Genomic DNA, 20751 nt, shown 5'->3' with positions numbered 1-20751 from the left:
TCTGTAAACATTTGGTTTTTTTATTTTTATAAAAAAATGTCTCTAAGAATAATCAGAGTGTAATCAGTGGTTTTCTCTGTGTAGTAGAATTTCATGTAATTTTTATTTTTTCTCTGTATATTTCCATAAAATCAGAAAAGTCACATTAAAGCTGTTCCATTTTAGAAAGAGAAAGATGGCAAGGTTGGATCAGTGACAGCCTGTTGCTTGGAGAGCAGGAAAGGTGAATGGAGCATAGAGGGAGAGAAGCTGGAGCCTGGATGGCAGGCTGGTGTGTGTGGGTGGGATAGGGCAAGCAGGGGGAGGGGCTTCAGCAAAGCAGTTAGGAGATGCCCCACAGAGAAGCCCTTGCCCTTGATCTTAGAGAGGTCATTCTCACCTACTATAAATAAAATCTTTACTTTTCAGAAGCCTTTTGAAGAATGGCTCAGAGGGTGAAATATGGATATTTTAAACCATTCCGAGAAGCCTATACAAAAGCACCAAGAAAAATGCAAGTCAGGATTGACTAGAAGTGGAAATGAAACTTCTCAGTTCCAGATATTAGCTAGAAAAGTCACATGAATGAAATAGGCTGTGTTGAAAATTTAAGCTTTTAAAAACAGCAATTGAAAATTTAAAGTTTCAGTGCCAGCCCAGCAGCCCACTGTTGCCCAGTAGTGGGGCTGTGGCCACCCAGGCCACTTTTGGGTGAGACCTACTCACTTTGGTTTACAGAGCACCCCCCTCCTCCCCCCACCCCAGCCCTTCCAAGGGCATAATAAACAGGTGCTGAGGGCAGGGCAGGACAGTATGGTCCAGGAGATTTTGTGAAGTTAGAGGACTCAACTGCCTTGAAGAATCTCTGGACCGACAGCCTCTTGCTCAGTGCTGGTAGTCTAGGACTGGGGGCTCTATTTCCCTGCCCAGGGTCTACATTTACCTGCTGTCTGGGGGTGGGTGGTGGTGGTTGCCTTATCAGCACATATTTGTTAAACCCAATTTATATGTAGAGGGAAGGGTAGGGGATGGGACAGCACTTAGCCTTGAACTTCCAGTGACTTGCCCTCTGAAAGAAATGATAAGTGACAGAAAATGGTAAGTGACAAAACCACGATAAAAAATAAGGAGAAAAATGACTAGCTGTTACTTAAACTGAATACCATGATGTGCCAGGCCTTGTGCTAGACTTGACCTTCTCATCCCACTCATCCCCTCAACAATTTCTTTAATAGATTCTATTATCTCTGTCTACACCAAACAAGCTAAACAACTCCATCTCAGAGTTAGTGAGGGCAGATTTGGGATTTTAACACTGGTCTTTCTGAATTCAAAACCCAGGCTCTTAACCATCGTGCACCCCTGCCTCTCAGCAAGGAGGTATAGAAAGTAGGTGCTTCAGATGGAAGGGAAGGAAGCAGCATGGGTGCTGGTGGTATGATGGGGGAGAAGGCTCCAGGGAGGTGAGCTCAGAGCTGGCCCTGAGAGGAAAGTCAAAGCAGAGGCATAAATGGAAGGCAGAACAGAGGGCTGGTATTTCAGGCAAGAAAAAGGGCTCAGAGAAATGAAGAAAGCAGTTAATAGGTATAATGCTACAAAAGGTTCTTGGGCCACATAGGCTTGGGAAATGCTAGGCTAAACAGGTTTATTTACTGCAAGACTTGTCAGAGCCTTTAATGTAGTAATAATGAATATTGTATATCTGCATCAAACATATTTGTTGACCTTGGAGAGTATTTCATGGAATAATAATCTAGAATATCCTTTGGCACAGCCAGGGCTGTTGTACTGAGTTTGTTGGGGGAGTTGCAGTAATCAAAGGAGGAGAGGGAAGGAGGTTCAAGAATGTCAGATTAAAGAGATATATCCTGTAAGCAGTGGGGAGCCATGAAGGGGGTACCCATTGTTTATGTTATGTATAGCCTGGTTGTTCTGTTCAGGATGGTGGGGGTGGGTTGGGGTTGAGTACTGAGGCAGACCATCCAGTTAGAAGGCTCTTCTACAGGCTAGTATGAGAGGAGGGTGTCAGGCATTTTAGTAGCAGTGTGAGTGGAAATAATGGATTTAATAAAATAGTAAAGGAAAGAGCCAACAGGTGGCTGGCTGTAAGGGATGGTGGGCAGCCTAGGATATGGGCAAGTATAGGGATGTTTCCTGGGCACCAGCTTTTGGAATAAAGACATGAGGTGTGACTTGGGGTGTGCCCAGTGAGAGCTCGTGATGTGCTCTTTAGGTAGAGATGCAGGAATATCTTCCAGGAGAAAGATCTGAGTGGGGAAGGTAGATTTGAGAGTCACTGGAATCAAGGCAACCGCTGTGGCAGGGATTTCCAAGGGAGCAAGAAGGGCTGGGCTTGAACTCTATATCTGGAGGTGAATCCTTGTCCTGGCAGCGTGTGGGGAAAGATCGGTGGAAGTAGAGGAACTTCTGTGAACACGCTTTAAAAAATAAGAACCCTGAGGCCTAGCGAGGGGATGGGAGCAGCCTGAGGCCCTACATCTGGTTTGTGTCCGAGCTTCCCCAGCACCTCCCAGTGCTTTTTCTCATTTGCTCTTCAGGGCTGCTGACTTCCTCTCCTCAGTAACATATATAGCCATCTGGGGTTAGACATTTGCAGGTGCTCCAGGAAGGCTACAGGTGGCCTTCTGACCAGGTGTGGCCACAAAATGCCCACCAGGACTTTTGGCTTGTCTGTTCTTGTCCCCTAAGCCTTTCTGCAGGGCGGCAGAAGGGCCTGTGTGGCCTGGGGGTCTTGTTTGCTGGACTGTCTCCTCTGAATCTTTCCCCCACACCCCCCCCCCACCCCCTCCCACCCCCCACCCCCTGGACTGGGGTAGGGGAGCCTGAAGTGTCTGTCTTTGAGGCTGGAGACCAGGATGTCTGCGCGGGACTGCTGGCTCTCTGTGCCCTCCACCTTGCCTGGCCTCCTCTGTCTGGGGCTGAATATGGCCCAGAGCCTGCTTGTCAGCACGTGGCTTGGGTTTCCGTGTTAACGTTCCCAAATTGGGATCGAGGAGGATTGAGTGTCCGTGCTGTCTGATCATGCTGAGCCTTCTCCAGCAGGCAGCTGCGAACCTTTCAAAGGGCTGTGTGTAATTGGTTTGGGAGATGTTGGCGGGGGAGGGTGGGGACTGAGATGGGGACAAAGAAGTCAGTTTTAAAAGAAAGAAAAAAATAAATGAACTTAACAGCCTTGGGACATTTGGGTGGGGCGTGGCATTTGGGTACATTGAAACCCCTTTCCTCTTTACCTTCATATTTTTTCCACTTCCAGAGCCCCATTTGGCCGGTGCCTTACTGACCCCTGCAGACCCCTTCCGTGTAAATACAGCCTCTGTCTCCCACCCCCTCGCTCATTATGCATTCCTTTAATCTGACCCGTCTCCAGGTCGCCAGCTGGCAGAGACTCAGCAGATTCCGAACCCCAGCTGGTGCCAGAGTGTTTACACGGGCGGGGAAGCTTGGCAGACAACTTGCCCCTGGGCTACTCAGCTGTAGGAAAAGGTAGAAAGACATCCTGGAGATGAGTGGCCCTGTTCGTTCTCGTTCGTTCTCGTTCATTCGTTCGCAGACTCACCCTTCTCCCTCATTCACCTTCCCCCTCCTGCCTCCCCTCACTCCAATTCTTGCTCTATCCTGAAAAAATAGGAGGGAAAAGAATTTCTTTGTGTCAGAAGAGGTGCTGGGCTAGGGCTCCCTGGCTTATCCCTTCTATCTAATGTAGCACTTGGGGCACATAAGGCAAAGAACCTTTCACTTCCTGACAGGAGTTGGTCAGAGATGATTTAGAAGCCATTTTTTGTCAGTATAAAGTCAGTCCCCATTCATAGTGGGTGTGATCTTGCAGAATCAATACTAAAAGCTATGTCATCGAGTGTTCCTGATGCCAGACCTGGGATTTGTTAATGCAGCCTGAGGTCAGTGGTGTCCTCAGGGGCCTATGTTCTCCTGTGTCCTCGGTAAAGGACCCCTGGGACACTCAGACGGGTGATCACTGATCCCCAGTGAGGGTTGTTTTGATCGGATTTTGTGAGAAGTCAGTTCCAGGGTGTCCCGTACAACAAAAGCTAGTCATTGTCAGCACCACTGGGCATTCGGAACTCAGCTGGCCCAGAGAGAGGGATATTTCCAGCATGTATGTATGGGAGAGAGTTTTCCTGACAGGAAGTGCCCCATTGCCAGGGGTTGTATTGAGGTTAATTATCATCATGCGGTGTTAGTATTAAGTCTTTTATTTGAGGAGCAGAATTGCATCAGTCAGGGTCCCACAGGAAACAGATGGGGTGTTTAGAGCAAGGTATTGAAGGCACCATTAACAAGGGTACGGACAGGATCAGGGGAAACAGATAAGGGATGGTAAAGCACCCTGGAGTTTACAAAAGTATGAGATAGCCCTAAGCCTGAGGGGACCAGGGATGGAGCACATACAGAACTTCTTCAGACGTAAGGAGGAAAGGGAAGATGTGGGGGAGGTAATGCCGGGAGCTGTGGCTAAAGGAGGGGGGCTGGACCTTTGATGTAAATCCGGGTCACTGCCACATCTGCCCAGCAGGGAGGGAGCCAGGTGACAAGCTCCCTCCTTGAGCTCTCATCTCCTGCGGATTCATCTGAAGCCAGCGGTCCTGGAAGCCCACTGATGCCTGCTCCATAAAGGTCACCTGCTGTCTGCTCTGGGGCATAGGGACAGAGTGGAGAATGGACCCGGAGGGCCAAGTGGGGAATTGTCCAGCCCAGTAGCACTCACACAGTCTATTTCCTATTTGAATCCTGCCTCACTTACACCCACAGGCAATCGGAAAAGGTGGTAGGGCAAGACTGACACTCTTGAAATACTGCAGACTCTAACACAGGCTTTCTGGACAGATGTTTCCTGACTGCAATAAAGCCAAAGAGCGTAACACATCCACCTTCAGCTACTTACTGCCTTGGTCTCTGGTGAGACCAGGATGGCCCTCGCTTCTTAAAAGTGGCACTACATCACATGCGTCCATTTCCATCTTTTGCGGCTAGCTCAGATGATACTCAAGTACCACTTAAACCCATTTCCTTCTCTTACCCTTACTCTACTCTTTGCACGCTCAGCCCTCAGGGACCAGGAGGAGTTTCCAGTGTAGCAATAATGGGATTCTAATCACCGTGTCCAGTTACCACCAGTCTTTGACTATTGGTATCCATCAGGAAATTACTTTCGTAACAGCTTCACGTGGAGGCGCTCGGGCTCACTTGTCCATTAAGTAACTGATAAAATTTAATTGGTAAATTATGAAATATGGGACCGCTTTTAGAGTTTTGTGGCTGGAAATAGAGCTTGAATCTTCATGTTACAGTGTTGTTTGCCTTGCTTTGAGGGAAGCAACTATTTCTTTATCTGGGCTTGGATGGTTTGGGGAAGCAAGGTTTTGAAATGCACGTTGTGCTGGAATTGGCATGTCTCTATTGATGAACTAACTCAGAGGATGGAGACAGTTGACTTTGGGGCCTAGTAACTCTTAGAATAAATGAGTGGATGGATGAATGGATAAAAGCTTTAAGGACTCTGAGGGCCAGATCTCCTTTCCTCTTTCCATTTTAGACTTGTTTGAAACAGATGAGGACACCTGAGATCGAAAGTTGGCCCGCATAGAGGATAGTCCCCCAAAGCCACCATGATGATATTAAGCTAGAAGGTGCTATCTGGGTCCCCTTCGTGTGCGTTCTCAGCACAGTAATGACTCTTTTCTAACCCTGAGCCCCTTCCCCTCTTCTTATCCCCAATCTAGGTCTTTCTAGCTTAGCTCAGTGTCTCCCAGGAGCCTTCCCAGAGGAGATCCATCAATCTCCAAACCCAGAGAACTTAACTGATATTTACTGATTCCCTCCTTAGTACTAAGGACGCTGGGCATGCAAATATGAATATAGCCATGGTCTCTGCCTTGAGAAAGGAAAAGAGCCTTCATTTCTCCTTTGCCTAATTGTGTCCAGATCCATGACATCTTTTCCTGTCTTAAAACTAGCTTTTCACAGATTAAAGTCTTGCTTTGATCATTAGTTTTTAGACACATTACTTGGGTAGCATGGTGGTGAAGAATCCAGACGTCCTAGTCTGATGAATCTCGAGATCCAGTTCTCTCTCGGGACTTATTAGCCATGTGCCTCTGAGCAAGTGTCTCAAGCGTTCTGAGCCTCACTTGTTCTGTACAGTATGGCCTCTGGGAGTATGAAAGGAGATAATTTCTGTCCTGGCACATGGTAGGAGCTCAGTAAATAATAGTAGTGCCAGTAGCAGAGGCAGCCGAAGTTTTTCTAGAGTTGGAGGTTAAATGAGGTAATCCTGTTTGGTGTTGAGCACAAGGCCTGGCATTTACTCAGATCTTACACGTTAGTTGTTGTTCTTTACAGGGTTCTTGAGGGTTACATGAGGTAATCATAGAAAGTGCCTCAACCTTGCCTGGCTCGCAGTAAATGGTCAATAAAAGGCAGTTGGTTTTATCACTTCTGAAATAAGGGAGTTGGACTAGATTGATAACCTAGCTCCTGATTTTGGTCTCTGAGGGAAGAAAATGAGTCTTACAAGTTTTTAGATCTACTGTAGCCTTGGGCCTTGCCCGGATGATGCACTCAAATATTTTGTGATTGATTATATGTTTCTAACTCTGTTTTTCTAGAGGTGTTTCTAAGCAAATGCATGTTTCTGGAGCGTGAAAAAAATGTCTTACCAGCTAGCTTTGCTCATGTGTGCGCCCGTACACACACACACACACACACACACACACACTGCTTTCCTTGACACATCTGTTTAGAAAACCTGGTGTGGGCATTGTGAGATGTGGGAAAAAAGCCCCAGAATCACCCCTGTGGCCATGGTGGCAGTCACAACAGGTCTCAGAACAGGGCCCTTGGCTCATGGCCAGACACTTATCTGCATGTCTGCGAGTTCTGATTCCAAACCCCGTCAGTCTGGTCAGAGACAGCACAGGCTGATGGAATGATAGGAAGCCAGAGCCTCCTTGTGGCCCTCTGACCAGCACCCCACCCCGGGAACCCACAGAACAGCTATCCTTTTGCAAATCCATCCAGGTGACCCTGCCTCTCCCTTTTGGGAAATGAATGAAAGTAAAGTCATGGCCACCCAGAGTGACTGTAGCACTGGTTCAAAGGAATTGACTAAATAGAGGGCATAAACGTTTCCTAGTCTTGCTGTGAATATAGTTGGGGGGGGGGGTGTTAATTTTGGTTTTGCGTCTCTCCCCAAACCCCCAAGTCCTTGGTAATCTTCTTTCGCTTGTCTTTTCCTCCGCTGATTTATATCGATTCAAGGCGCATTGATCGAGCTGCTTCTCTGTATCTGGTATTTGTATCTAGACACCGTCAGAACTTCGGAGAGAGGGATCTTGGGGAACCAGGAGGTGTGGGGCCTGACCAGGAAGCTGCCCAGGACTGGTGTTCTCTTAGGGCATCCCTCTCCTGCGGTTCTAGGTGCCGTTAAGAAAGAAGTTTCCTTTGGATGGATGTATTCCTCTTCAGCTCCCCCTACTCCTCTGCATATCCAACGTTTGTTTATTTTTGGGACAGAGAGAGACAGAGCATGAACGGGGGAGGGGCAGAGAGAGAGGGAGACACAGAATCGGAAACAGGCTCCAGGCTCTGAGCCATCAGCCCAGAGCCCGACGTGGGGCTCGAACTCGTGGACCGCGAGATCGTGACCTGGCTGAAGTCGGACGCTTAACCGACTGCGCCACCCAGGCACCCCATCCTCTGCATATCCAATCACTCTTCTCTCATTGTCTTTCTCCTCACGACTCCACTCGTAGGTTCAAGCTTCCCCCATCCCGTCCCTGACCCCCCTCCCCCCATCTAGCTCCCAGCCACCTGAACAAGCTTTGTGGACCTTTGTCTCCACTCTTCCACTTCACATTTACCCACGTACACTGACTTCCCTCCTTCCTAGAATGTTTACCCTGTGAGGACCCAGTAACCTTCTGGTTCCCAAATCTAATGGAGTCTTCATGCATTCATTTATTCCTCAAATATTTTTGGAAATCTCACTATGTGCTGAGCACCATTGGGACCCATCAGAGAGGAAAATAAATAAATAAATAAATAAGACTGCTGCCCCTGTGCAGTCTGCATCTCAGCCCCCAGTTGACCTGTTCTCCCTGAAGGTCTCCTCGTGCTGAGCACGGGCTCCTCACTGCTCACCTCCCTTAGCTGCTGGGGCCCTTTGGCTTTCCTCTGGCCTCTGACTGGCCCTTCTCAAGTCTCCCCTTCCCAGCCCTGGGCTTCCGTTGTGTCTCTGTTGATGTCATCACCGTCTACAATGTTTTGAGTTAACTGTCATAACACCTAGCATATCTTATTTGAATTATATGTTTGTGCATCTGCTTCCTGAGCAAGCCCCGGGCACCCCTCTTGACTACTTTTCCACCTTAATTTATCGTGCCATTGAATCTTCTGAAAATCACCCATCACTGTCGTGCGTCTGTGCCGTTACCTGAATCCAGGCCTGCGTCATCCCTTGTTGCGGCAACCTCCTTCCTAACCTTTCCATGCTGCCCGGCTCACCTCCCCTTCCCCAGCCCACCCTCCACACACTGAGCAGAATGCACTTTCTGCGGTGGAAATCTCACTGTATCTTCCCGTTAAAAATCGCAGGTGGCTACCTCCCACATGTAGGATAAAGTCCACTTTTTACACCTGCCATAAAGGACCCTTCATAGACCTGCTTTCTGCCAGCCCTCCAGCCTCATCCCCATCTACATTCATTTTTCCTGGGAATTACATTTCTTCTACTTCTCGACCCTTAGTGCAGGCAGCCCCTTTCTGGCCTTCTTTTGGCTCATCCGTCCCTCAGAATACGGATGAGGCAGAACCTCATTGGTGATGTTCCCCATGGGACGGGGTGGTTAGGGGGCTCAGTGCCCATTTCAGTCAGGGGACCCCCACTGGTCTCTTGAATTGCTTGCGTGTGCTGTAGTCCCCCTCATCTGCGGTTTCCCTTTTCGCGGTTTCAGTTACCTGCGGTCAGCTATGGTGCGGAAACAGATGATCTTCAGATGGTCAGTAGCCTGATGCTACGTCACGAGGCCACGCCATTCACCTCACTTCGTCTCATTATGTAGGCCTTTTATCATCTCACGTTGTCACAAGAAGAAGGGCAAGTAGGGAACGGTGAGATATTTTGAGAGAGAGACCTCATTCACATAACTCTTATTACATATTGGTTATAATTATTCTGTTTTATTATTAGTTATTGTTGTTAATTCCTCACTGTGCCTAATTTACAAATTAAACTTGATCGTAGGTATGTGTGTTTGTATAGGAAAAAACATAGTATACGTAGGTTTCGGTACTGTCCACACTTGCTGGCATCCAGTTGGGGTCTCAGAACGTATCACTCACGGATAAGGGGGGACTACTGTACCTGCTAATGACGATGGTTTTGTTGTGTTATAAGTAAGCTTTTACAGACTGGTTTGTCTGACTGGGCTCTACATTTGGGTATTGCCTTTCCTGTCTGGGATGGTGTTTGGATTAGGAGGGGTAGGGGGGCATTCTTGTGTCTCAGATTTGAGGGGCCAAAGCTCGGAAATGTGAGGCGGGGTACCTGTGGAATCCTGTGATGCCAGCTGGGGATCTTGATTCTCTCCTAGGCACTAGGGAGTCATGGGGGACTGTAGAACAGGGCTTGTAGTGTTTTAGCAAGATGGATCTGTCATCTTTCTTGGTGTAGTCGGGAAATGGCAGAAAGAACAGCCAAGGATAGTGCTTCAATCTGCCCTCTGCAGGCCGTGGCCTTGGTTCCTGCCTCAGGGGGACAGAGCAGTGGCTAAAGAGTGAAAAGAGCAGACCCACATTCCCACACCCAAGGCCTTGGCAGGGGAGAGTCTTTCCTCTTTCCCTCCCACTCGGTGTGTGTCTGTGTGTGGCTCTGTCCTCCCCTCTGTCAGCTCTCACTGTGTGATTGTCTTGCATGGAGATTATCTGTGTTTCTTGGCCAAAGTTTAAGGTCACTGGTGTCCCAGGCAGTTCCTGTTTCTTTTTGTATCCCCCTGAAATACAGTTACCCAGTGGGCCCAGGCGAGGGGACACCTGGCCTCCTGCCTCTTGCTCTAAGGCCGGGATTTATTATAAGCAAGTGGGGTGTTGCACATCAAGCCTGGGATGAGGGTGCCTGCAGCCTCCTGTCAGCCTCTGAGGACCAGCTGTGAGTTCAGATTGAGGTCCAGCCTCTCCCTCTGATGGTTGGTTTGCTCCTCAGGCTGTCTTTACCCTGTGTGAGGTCACAGTCAGTCGCCTGGGGTGCTGAGAGGCTGGGCAGAGAAAAAGCACACCAATGTTTAGATGTTATTTAAAATACCACTTTCTGGGGTGCCTGGGTGGCTCAATCAGTTAAGTGTCTGACTTCGGCTCAGGCCATGATCTCGCAGTTCATGGGTTTGAGCCACACACCGGGCTCTGTGCTGACAGCTCAGAGCCTGGAGCCTGCTTCAAATTTTGTGTCTCCCGCTCTCTCTGTCCCTCCCCTGCTTGAGTGTGCTGCCCCCCCCCCCAACAATAAATAAAATAAAATAAAATAAATTACCACTTTCTATTAGTAAAATGAGTTCTGTGGTAACATATATTGCCAGATCTGTGGGGTGCGGGGAGAGAGAGATACCTTGGAATATGGCATTCTACCAAAATATTGACATTTGCCCAGACTTTGCTTATTAGGTTTAGGGGTATGGAGAGATTGGTTTGTGGCACATTGTGGGTAGTGTTTACCTCCAGCCATGTCTTTGGGGTTAGATTTGTATTTTCTGTTTATCTGTAGCACATTTTGGGGGGATCTCTTGTCTTTTAAGTTGTTGTTTTTCTTCTCCACTTTGAAGATGATGCAGAATATCCCCTGTGAATATTATTTGCTGACAAATAAGGATATTTGAGTGCTAGATGTTTTTCATTAACCTTCTTGGCCTTGATTTAATTCACTTGAATCAAATCATCATCATTAAGTTCTGTTTATCAGGTGCCCCCATTCAGGTGGTCCTTGACGGGTCTTTGTAGACTCAGGTGTAACAGGCTGGATGCCAGCCCAGAATGGGGTTATAATGCATGTCCCGTAGGAGCGGGAGGCATTGTAACACAGAGAGTGGTAGGAAGTAAAGGTGATGCGGAATCAAGATGCACATTTAAGAGTTCCCTTGCCTGACCTCAACTCCTTGCCCTGTGTGGAACAGAATGGCTCGTACTGGTATTAGGATGGTACCATGGTGGCCCATTCATGGGGCCTATTCCTTAATCCCTTTCACCCCTCAGTGGAGTAGGGGTGTGCAGAAACTGGGACAGCAGAGATCACACATCTCAAATTCCTACAGAGTGGCTTATTTGAAAAACTCACTTATTTGCCTTCTAGCCCTGGTTCTCAGTTTAAATATGGACAGAGGTGGACCCTCTGAGTCAGGATCTCTCTTTAGGTGCCCTGACACAGATAACTAGAGGAATCTGAAAGCTCCCTGTGTGAGTCAGCCGTCAGCCCCCTGATGGGCCTGGTGTATGGCCCTTGGAGATGGCTTCACTTCACTCCATCCCTGTGAACTCACAGTTCATTTTTCTAGTAAGCTCTAAACCACATGGCTGTCTCTTCAGACAAAACATGGGGATCAACATACTGCTGTTTTGAGTTGGATACTTTCCAGAAGGTAGAGACGAATTAAAGATGGTTGCAGGAGAGGGATCACTTTCTGCCTTCTCTTTCTTTCCTGAGTGTAAACAGATGAAGGCCAATACACCTGGGCCCCGCCTGGTCCAGCTACCCTGGGTGTTTGGAGCCTCTGAGTAATCCTTTCATTTCCTCAAGTACCAGGAAACGCCATAAGTTCCTTGAGGATGATTCTCTCTGGCACCCACTTATGATGATTGACGACGGTTAGCAACTTGCTGTCGCAGACAAATCTGTAACGATTCGAATTACCCCCTTTGTGCTTCCTGCTTTATGGAGCTAAAGCTTCTTTAAAAACCACAGCTGATCGACACTGTGGCACTGTGCGGTGGTCTTCTTCTGCAGTCTAGTCTAAAATGTTACCCAGTCTTTATTTATTCATGCTTCTTTATTTTTGAGAGAGAGTGAGTGGGGTAGGGGCAGAGAGAGAGGAAGAGATAGAGAATTTTTTTTTTTTCAACGTTTTATTTATTTTTGGGACAGAGAGACAGAGCATGAACGGGGGAGGGGCAGAGAGGGAGGGAGACACAGAATCGGAAACAGGCTCCAGGCTCTGAGCGCCCAGAGCCTGACGCGGGGCTCGAACTCACGGACCGCGAGATCGTGACCTGGCTGGAGTCGGACGCTTAACCGACTGCGCCACCCAGGCGCCCCGGAAGAGATAGAGAATTGAGAGTAGGCTCTGCACTGTCATCATAGAGCCCAACATGGGGCTCGATCTCACAAACCGTGAGATCATGACCTGAACTGAAATCAAGAGTTGCACGCTTAACCAACTGAGCCACCCAGGGGCCCCTAAAATGTTACCCAGTCTTAACTTGCAACCTGAAATGCCACACTCCAAGACTTTTTCATTTTCCTATTTCGATTTTTAATTTATTTTTAATTATATATTTACTGTTTATATTCTGTCTGAATAGGTGGCTTTTGGTCACATTGAGAAATATTTTGTTCAGACCAACAAAACGTGTGTTTTGGGACTATCCACAGTGCAACCAGCCATCTGAACTCCACCATGCAGTGCAAGAGAGATACATCTGAAGAGTATTGACATTCTAAATTATCTTATCTGAATACTTCTTTATTTTTCTTTAGTTTTTAGCTCCCACAAGGAATGGTTTATGAGTATGCTGTGCTGTCCAAATGGCGGGATAGCTATTGGGATGTGCAGTTGGGAGAGTGCAGTATGTAATCAACTAGAATGCTAGAAATATTGGTCAAGGGGTCTTTATTTTTGAGGGGGCAGATGAGGGGTATATATACTAAGGCCTTGAGAGAAGAAATACATTTCATATGTTACCTAAGGGTATCTGTAGGGCACCAGTAGATCAAGTTCAATCTATGTAAACCGATTGCGTAAATATGTAGTCTTCCTGAAGTTGTCATTCAGTTGTGGATATAAAGGCAGTGGAGGAGAGCTGGCTTTAGGCTACCTCCTGTCTTTCAGTACATAATTAACTTCCCAAATTGGGGATGGATCACATAACAAATTCAATCTTCAGATGCATTTTTTTTTAAGCCCATCTTCAAAGATTTTTAAAACTCTGGAAGTGACCCTTTCTAAATTCCTGTTTATCCCAATATAAAATTGAGACCTTGGAACCGATGAGTATAACAAAGTGGGTAATAACAATTTGATCATGGCCGTTCTGATTATGGACTTTTCTCATAAATACGTATTGTCATTTTTAAGTCCAAAATAGAAAAGTGTGATCGTCGCTGTTCATGGTGAGTCTGTTCAACGTTGTGAACATGGGCTCGTGGAGAGTCTGTTGTGTGTGTGCTTGTGTAGCTTTGCTAAATTCTTATATCAAGGCAGTTTTTCAAGTGAGAAAACCAGGATGTCTAGGCGTTGCTGAAAAAATCACACAGAAAGGTACTGTCAGAACTCTGCCTCCTGGTTTCAGGCACTCGGCCCTCCCAGCCAGCTTCTGGTCATCCAAAACGTAGAATTTCAGAATGCAGGAGTGAAAAGCATCTTTGTTTCAGCTGTATCTGCCTTTCATTGAGTGACAGAGGGGCTGCAAACCTGGTCCATTGAGTCCTGCTTATGTACTTGCAGGTGACCAGCCCGCCGCCCAGGGTTCTCCTGAAGCAGGAGCCCCGGGGAGCAAATGCTTGGGGCTAAAAGACTCTTTATTAAAAAAAAAAAAAATCTTCCCCACCAATTGGGCGTAACTTTCAAATGTTTTCCTGTCTGACTGAAATTTTCCTATGCACTGCCTCAGCAGAAAGATGCAAAATCAATTTTGGGAAATTCTGAGCTGAGACCGTTTGGCTTCCAGAGAGCAGAGGCTGAGCTGGGGGACAAGGACGTTTCACTTGGCCGCCCCCTGTGCTTCTTGGGAGGAGGGGCGCCATGCTGGCTGTCCCTCGTGGGGCCAGGGTCCCCCATATGCTTCTCTTTGTGTCCTGGGCCCTAGGAGGGGGTGGTGGTCGTGCGCGGGACAATGGCGGCTGGAGCAGAGCTGTTTCTGTGAAACAGGCCACATACCCTCTCCTGTCCTCGGTGGCTGGTCCTCCACCCCAGCCCCCTTCCAAGGGCCCACGCGTGCTTGTGACTGCCAAGAAAAAAAGAGAACTGGCCAGATCTGAGGGTGAAATACTACCGAAAAAGAAAGCGATGAGGCTGCTTTCATTGCATTTCTTCTCTCTTATCTTTGGTGCCCAGATACCAGCTTGCATTGAAAAGACAACAGTTTGGGGCATTTGGGAACCCTGGTGTGGCCGGAGGCTGTGGCTGGCAGGCTGGTCTATGGTGGGTTGGCTCAAGAGGCCTTGCTTTTCCTCGCCCTGTCAGATACAGGTGATACCCAGGCCCTGTCTCCACAAGGTGGAGAAACAGTAATATGGTTCAGACTTGGGATGACCTCCCAGCGAGCTGTCAGCATGAGGCTGTGCTTTTGGGGGTTGATGATAAATGGAATCCTGAAATGATAGCCTTTTGGAGCGGAGGGTGGAGAGGATCTTTAAGGACATCCCTTCTGACCACCTTAGTTGGCTTTATCCTTTCCACCTTATCTGTAAAATGGGGATATTATTAGTACCTACCCTTAGGGTTGTTGTGAGCATTACATGAAATAATTTATGTCAAGCACTTGGAACTGTGCAAGGTGCAGACTAAGCACTTGATAACACTAACTGTCCTTTTTGTTGTTGTTGTTAATGGATGAGAAACCTGGGATCCAGAGAGGTAAAATACCTTGCCTGCGGTCACCCAGCTGCCCAGGAGCAGAACTGGGACTGGAATCCAAGCCCAGTGTGCTTTGCCAAAAGCAGCTATTTCACCGGCATCTTTGGTCTCATTGCAGCCAAGAGCTCAGATTCATGTACCCCTAATAGAACACAGCATGCGGAATGATTTTAGTTTTGTTATGGCTACACAAGCATGCTCAACATCACTGTGTTTGTGCTTGATGCCCTGTTTTAGTTAAAAGTTCAGTGAAGCTGTGTGTGTGTGTGTGTGTGTGTGTGTGTGTGTGTGTGTGTGTGTTTGAGAGACAGAGAGGGAGAAAGGAGGGAACAAGGGAGATGTGGCTCCCCCTCCATAATTTAGTGTACCCCTTTAGTGTATTAGCACATTTTCACTTTTAACCTTTCACCCACTGAACCTGGCATTTAAAATGCTATTAAACTCAATAATGTTTCCTATAAACAGCCTTAAAGGGATGGGAGATAATTGGAATGACATTTTTAATAGGCTCCTGTTTCTCAGCCCTGTGTGCTCTGCAAACCCAGTGAGAACTTGCAGAGAGCAGCTTGTTAGCTGTTTTGTCCTTGCTCTGAGGTTGGCAGAGGGTTATGGGGTGAGGTTTTGGGGTGCCTTTTAAAGAACAAAGTGGCTTTTATGCTGGAGAAGTAGAATTGCTTTTTTCGAGTAGTCTTTTTTTTTTTTTTTTTTTTTTAATTAATGAACATGGTGAATGCAGGAGCCAGTCACTCCTTCCTCCTTCAGATGCCTTCAAGAAAGCACAGAGCAAATTTCTGGCCACCTTAGCCTATAAGAAGGACTTCCTGGACTGCATTTTTGTGGATCAGTCTCATTCCTCACTCTTCCTCTTTGCCTCCAGTAGATAATTTTTGTTCCTTTCCTGCTTCTGTTTTATGTCACCATTCTATTTTATGTGCCATATTGTGAATATCCTAAATGTTTTCGGGGAACACATTTTAAAAAATCACATTGAAGGGCACCTGCATGGTTCACTTAGTTGAGTGTCTGACTCTTGGTTTTAGCTCAGGCCATGATCTCGTGATTTGTGGGTTTGAGCCCCACATTGGGCTCTGTGCCGACAGTGCAGAGCCTGCTTAGGATTTGCTTTCTCTCCCTCTCTTTACTCCCCTCCCCCACCACCTCTTTCTCTCAAAATTAATAAATAAATAAACTTACAAAAATAAAAATCAGATTGAATGTGCCTTTTCTGCTTATACAATTGTGAGGTCTCAGGAGACCATTGTACCCCTCTGGGCCTCACATTTATCTTCTTCATCCGTGAAACAGAGGTACTGATGTCACCTTACTGAGACAGACTAAAATGGGGGGGTAAGCATGGCCGCCTATAGAGAAAGATGCAGGGCCTCGAATGGTTTCTGCTGCTACGACCCAGCGGTTAGGGATGGAAAAACACTGGAATTTGGTGTTTTTGCCTTAATCAGAGTCCCAGATCCTATTCTCTCAGAATTATGTCCAGAAAACCTCTGTTAAGCAACCATCTGTGGTTACTAACTGTGGCTGCTTGCACCATTAGTTCATCAACTAGGTATGTATGAGATACCTACTATGTGCCTTGCACTGGGCTGGACCCCAGGGAGAGGGAGAGGACATGCAGATGATGGGCCGAGGGGCAGCCAGCTGAGCACAGCACTGGCTCCCCTACCTCATCGCTGTATTCATTTAACAAGAGCTCCCTGAGTGCTGGCTGTGTCCTCGGCACCATTGGAGGTGATGGTTTGGGGATAATCGAGACGAGTAAGATCCACACTTTCCTGGAACTTGTATTCCAGTGAATGGAGAGTGTAAAAACAAGTAAAGATAAACCCTATAAAGCTATACACTTACAGTGGGTAAACTTTATAGTGTGTAAATTATACCTCAAAGAGGTGTTACAAAAAATCTTGGCCCTCATGGAGTTGGCAGTCAGGTTTGTCCCAACAGTTGATCCTTGTCCTTCACACATTTTGTGCGTGCCGATGCTCCTCCTCGCTAAAATTTATTTGTGACTCTGAACATCAACACTGGGCAATTGTGTGGTCATTTGTGAACATACACACAGCAATGGAAAATTTGAGTCACCCAATGAGCACATTCCCAGCTGACATCAAACAAGACCATGCTTTGCCTTCTAGTTTCAGCTCTCCTGTTGTAAGCAAATGTCTTTTTTGTGGTCTATCCAGTGCCACATTTTTTTTTTTTTTCATTTTTGTGCTTTTTGTTGGTGATTTTGCTGTTTAAAATGGCCCTCACCCCTGGTGCTGAAGTGCCATCTGTCGTTCCTAGGGCATGAGAAGGCCCTGATATGCCTCACAGAGGATGTACGTGTGTTAGATAAGCTTCTTCAGGCATGAATTATAGTGCTGTTGGCCTGAGTTTAGTGTTCGTGCTTTAGCAATATATTATAAATACAGCATCCTTACACAAAAACACACATAGTGATTGGTTGATGGAAATGTTGTGACCAGACTGTTGGTACCTAACTACTTCTCCTGGGAGCAGTGGTCCAGTGTTTGCTAACTCAGTGTCTGCAGTGACTTCATTGAACAGAACTACCATGAATAACAAGAATTGACTGTATATTCAGGACCAGGGAAAGAATATATATATGTACAGCCCATATAGCAAATGTCTGTCTTCTTCAAAGAAAAAAAAAATTGAGATGATTCTTCAGTAGCTGGAGTAGTGGACTCTATACATTTATATCTCCTGTCAGAGCTCATTTTATTCTGCTGAGCTTTTTGGTGTCGAATATCATTTGACCTTGTGGGAAATATTAGTGAAAAACACTAGAATGTATGAGGAAATTTTTATTAAATAGCCAGTTATTTATATGTTGACATTAGTAAAGAAAAGTTGACCTGCACATTCTCCATGTAACTAACCATACTTCAGATACTTTGATGTACATTGAATAGATTTGTATCTTGGTCCATATGATACTGAGCTTAAGATGTGATTTAAACATTATTTATAGGCTGTAGCTCTTTTTAAATTTTTTCATTCTTTCATCCCTTGCGTCAAGTTATATAAACACAATTCAAGTTGTAATGTCAAAATAAAAGGTAATAAATTCCAAATAAGATACATGCAGAGGAAAAGCTCTCACAGAATTGGCATTGAACATACAGAGGGAGACATGAATATGGGCTGCAGAAGGTAGGAAAGCAAAGAACACAGAGAGGGTGGTAGGTTTTTACTTTACATATTTCTGAATTGTTCCTTTTTTTTTTTTTTTTTTTAAGTTTATTTGTTTTGAGAGAGATAGAGATCAGGGGAGGGGCAGAAAGAGAGGGAGAGAGAATCCCAAGCAGGCCCCATACTGCCCGCGTGGAGCCCCACGCAGGGCTCAAGCCCATAAATCGTGAGATTGTGACCTGAGCTGAAATCAAGAGTCGGATGCTTAACTGACTGTGCTACCTAGGTGCCCCTGAATTGTTCAGCTTTTTAAAGTACGTATGTTTCTTTAGAAGTTAAAATAAAAATGTACTTAAGACATAAATTAATTAAATTCTGTGAAGGGCACAGGAAAAGTTCCTAGATAGAGAGCCTGACAGCCTTGCTTAGACAAGGTGGTGAAGGCGAGTCTCTGCGTGAGTGGCCTTGCAGACTTGGCTACACGTGGGAGCGCTCTGGGGAGCTTAGCGACATGCTGATGCCATGAAGGATGAGGTTTAATGGACTGGGGGCGGCCCAGGCATAGACATTTTAAAAGCTTACCTAGGAATTCAAATGTGTGAGCTAGAGTTGAACACCAGTACTCGATACATGGAACTATAATGTGTCTTAGGAATGGACTCTGGCCAACTTAAGGAGGCTCTCTGGGGGTTCATGCAGTTGATGAGGGTCTGGGGCACTCCAGGGCAGGGCGGTGGGAGCTGCAGAGGAAGAATCTGGTCAGGCACCCGGCGCTGACCAGCAATTCCTACATTCCTGCCCAAGTTTCTGAGTCCAGGAGAAGGTATCTGATTGGCTGGTCTTCTGTCCAGGGGAGAGGGCCTGGCCTTGTCATCCCTCCAGGAGGAAGGTGGTCATCAGGGTAATCCCCAAACATGCATGTGTGCGTGTACACACATAAAACACACACAGCTGGGGACAGGTGATGCCCTCAGGGAGCAGGGAGTGGATCCTGGTCAGCCAAAACCTCATGGAGGTCCACTCCACTCCATGAAGTTAAAAGATGGGTGTGTTTCCTGGATGAAACTGAATGGAGATTTGTACCTAGAACATATGTAGTTTGGTAAATATACATATTTACCTAGAACATATGTAGTTTGTGCCTAGAACATACGTAGTTTGGTTTTGTGCCTGTCTGCCTGCCTTTCTCCTCTGCCTTCCCTTCTGCTTCCTCTGGCTTCCTCATCTTCCCTTGGGGGGATTTCAGCCTGAGAAGACAAAGCTTACTCGCAAAAGAAGTCATGGCGGACAGTATAGAGTCAGGCAGTTGGGTCACGGATGACCAGTGTGAGTAGAGTCAGGTACACGACCAACACGTCATACACCGACGCCTGAGCCCTACTAATAACTCTCATCGCCACATCCCTAACAGCTGCCTGCAGTGAGACACCACCGTGGCTGGAGTGGTGGGGGGCTTAATGACATCATGCGTTCAGCTGGTGTAGCAGCCAGATGGTGTCAAGGAAAAGCTGTGGGCGACAGAGAGGTGACAGAGGACCACCAACGTGACAGCACTGGGGCAGCTCCTGCTAAAGAGTGGGAACAGAACAGTTGAGTGAAGCAAGCCAGCGCAGACTCAGCTTTTGATTTTCCATCTTGTCCAGTGAGCAGTTACTGAGGCCTTCCTTGTGCATCTGGGTTAGTCCCTGTGTGCAGGGAGTGGCACCTGACAGGTAAAGGAATAGACAGAAAAGGTGGTATGGTGGGGGGCACAGCGGAAGAAAGCATTCCACTCTGAGCAGCTGGGGGGGGGGCTTGGTGGAGAGCTATAGTTGAGCTGGATTATGATGGATAAATGAGATTCTGATCAATAGAATTTGGGGAGGGGGGATGTAACAGAAGTAGGATACAAAATGAGAGGGGCTAAAACCCCCAAAAGGAAAAGTAATGGGTACCACATTTTGGCTAAACCAGTGTCCCTCTGTTCTAAAGAAATACAGGCAATTGGGGGCACCTGGGTGGCTCAGTCACTTGAGCTTCTGATTTAGGCTCAGGTCACGATCTCACAGTTTGTAAGTTTGAGCCCCACGTCTAGCTCTGGGCTGTCAGCCAGCAGCCTGCTTCGGGTCCTCAGTGCCCTCCTCTCTCTGCCCCTCCCCTGCCCATGCTCTCTCTCTCTCAAAAATAAATAATGAAAACATTTTTTACAAAAAGAAATATAGGCCATTGGACTAGAAGGGACGTTGGGAACATCCTGAAAAAGGTTTTGTGGACCACAGTAATAAGATAGATTTGGGGATGGAGGTGGGGGAAGACCTGCGGATTTGGATAGGGCTTTGTGTTTTCCAGAGCGCCTTCTTATCCCTAGTCTCATTTGACTTTTTCCCTGTGAGCATGACAGAACATGTCCAAGACAACAGCACAAATACATGAGAAGGCTTGTGCATCGCTGTGTGCAAAGAGCAAATGACACCCCGCTGCAGAGGAGTGGGTCTCGGTGATAGGGAGAGTGGCCACGGACAGTCACCTCCCTCTGGGTGTGTTGGGAGTCCACCCGGGGAGGGTCTTGGTTCTACGCTACTTTCTGCCACGCCCAGTGTGTTTCCCCCACACCCATGGTGCAGCCTTCAAACCTTTCTATTTAGAGGAGAACCAGCAAGTCTTTATTGCTGAGGCATATCCAGGGTCCCCCTCCTCACCTGGCCTCCTCCCCTGCTCCACAACAGTGTGGGTGGTACTTCTGAGCCCCAGCTGCACATCAGAAACA

General features: G+C 47.0%; 1 protein-coding gene and 1 long non-coding RNA gene across 3 annotated transcripts in view; one reads left to right on the top strand and one right to left on the bottom strand.

Moving 5' to 3' along the window:
* The window catches only part of TRAM2 (translocation associated membrane protein 2), an 83801-nt gene that overhangs the window by 21463 nt on the left and 41587 nt on the right, over positions 1-20751 (top strand). The gene's annotated exons all lie outside the window — the stretch shown is intronic.
* Positions 692-19744, bottom strand: LOC123608505. The gene is made up of 3 exons (XR_006717262.1): positions 19355-19744; positions 16178-16186; positions 692-704 (listed from the first exon to the last, which is right to left on the bottom strand). It is a non-coding gene; the product is annotated as an uncharacterized LOC123608505 (long non-coding RNA).

Source organism: Leopardus geoffroyi, chromosome B2, assembly GCF_018350155.1.
Source record: "Leopardus geoffroyi isolate Oge1 chromosome B2, O.geoffroyi_Oge1_pat1.0, whole genome shotgun sequence".
In the NCBI taxonomy this organism is placed as follows: domain Eukaryota; kingdom Metazoa; phylum Chordata; class Mammalia; order Carnivora; family Felidae; genus Leopardus; species Leopardus geoffroyi.
Note: the sequence above shows the minus strand (reverse complement) of the source record. Positions and strands in the feature narration are given on the sequence as shown.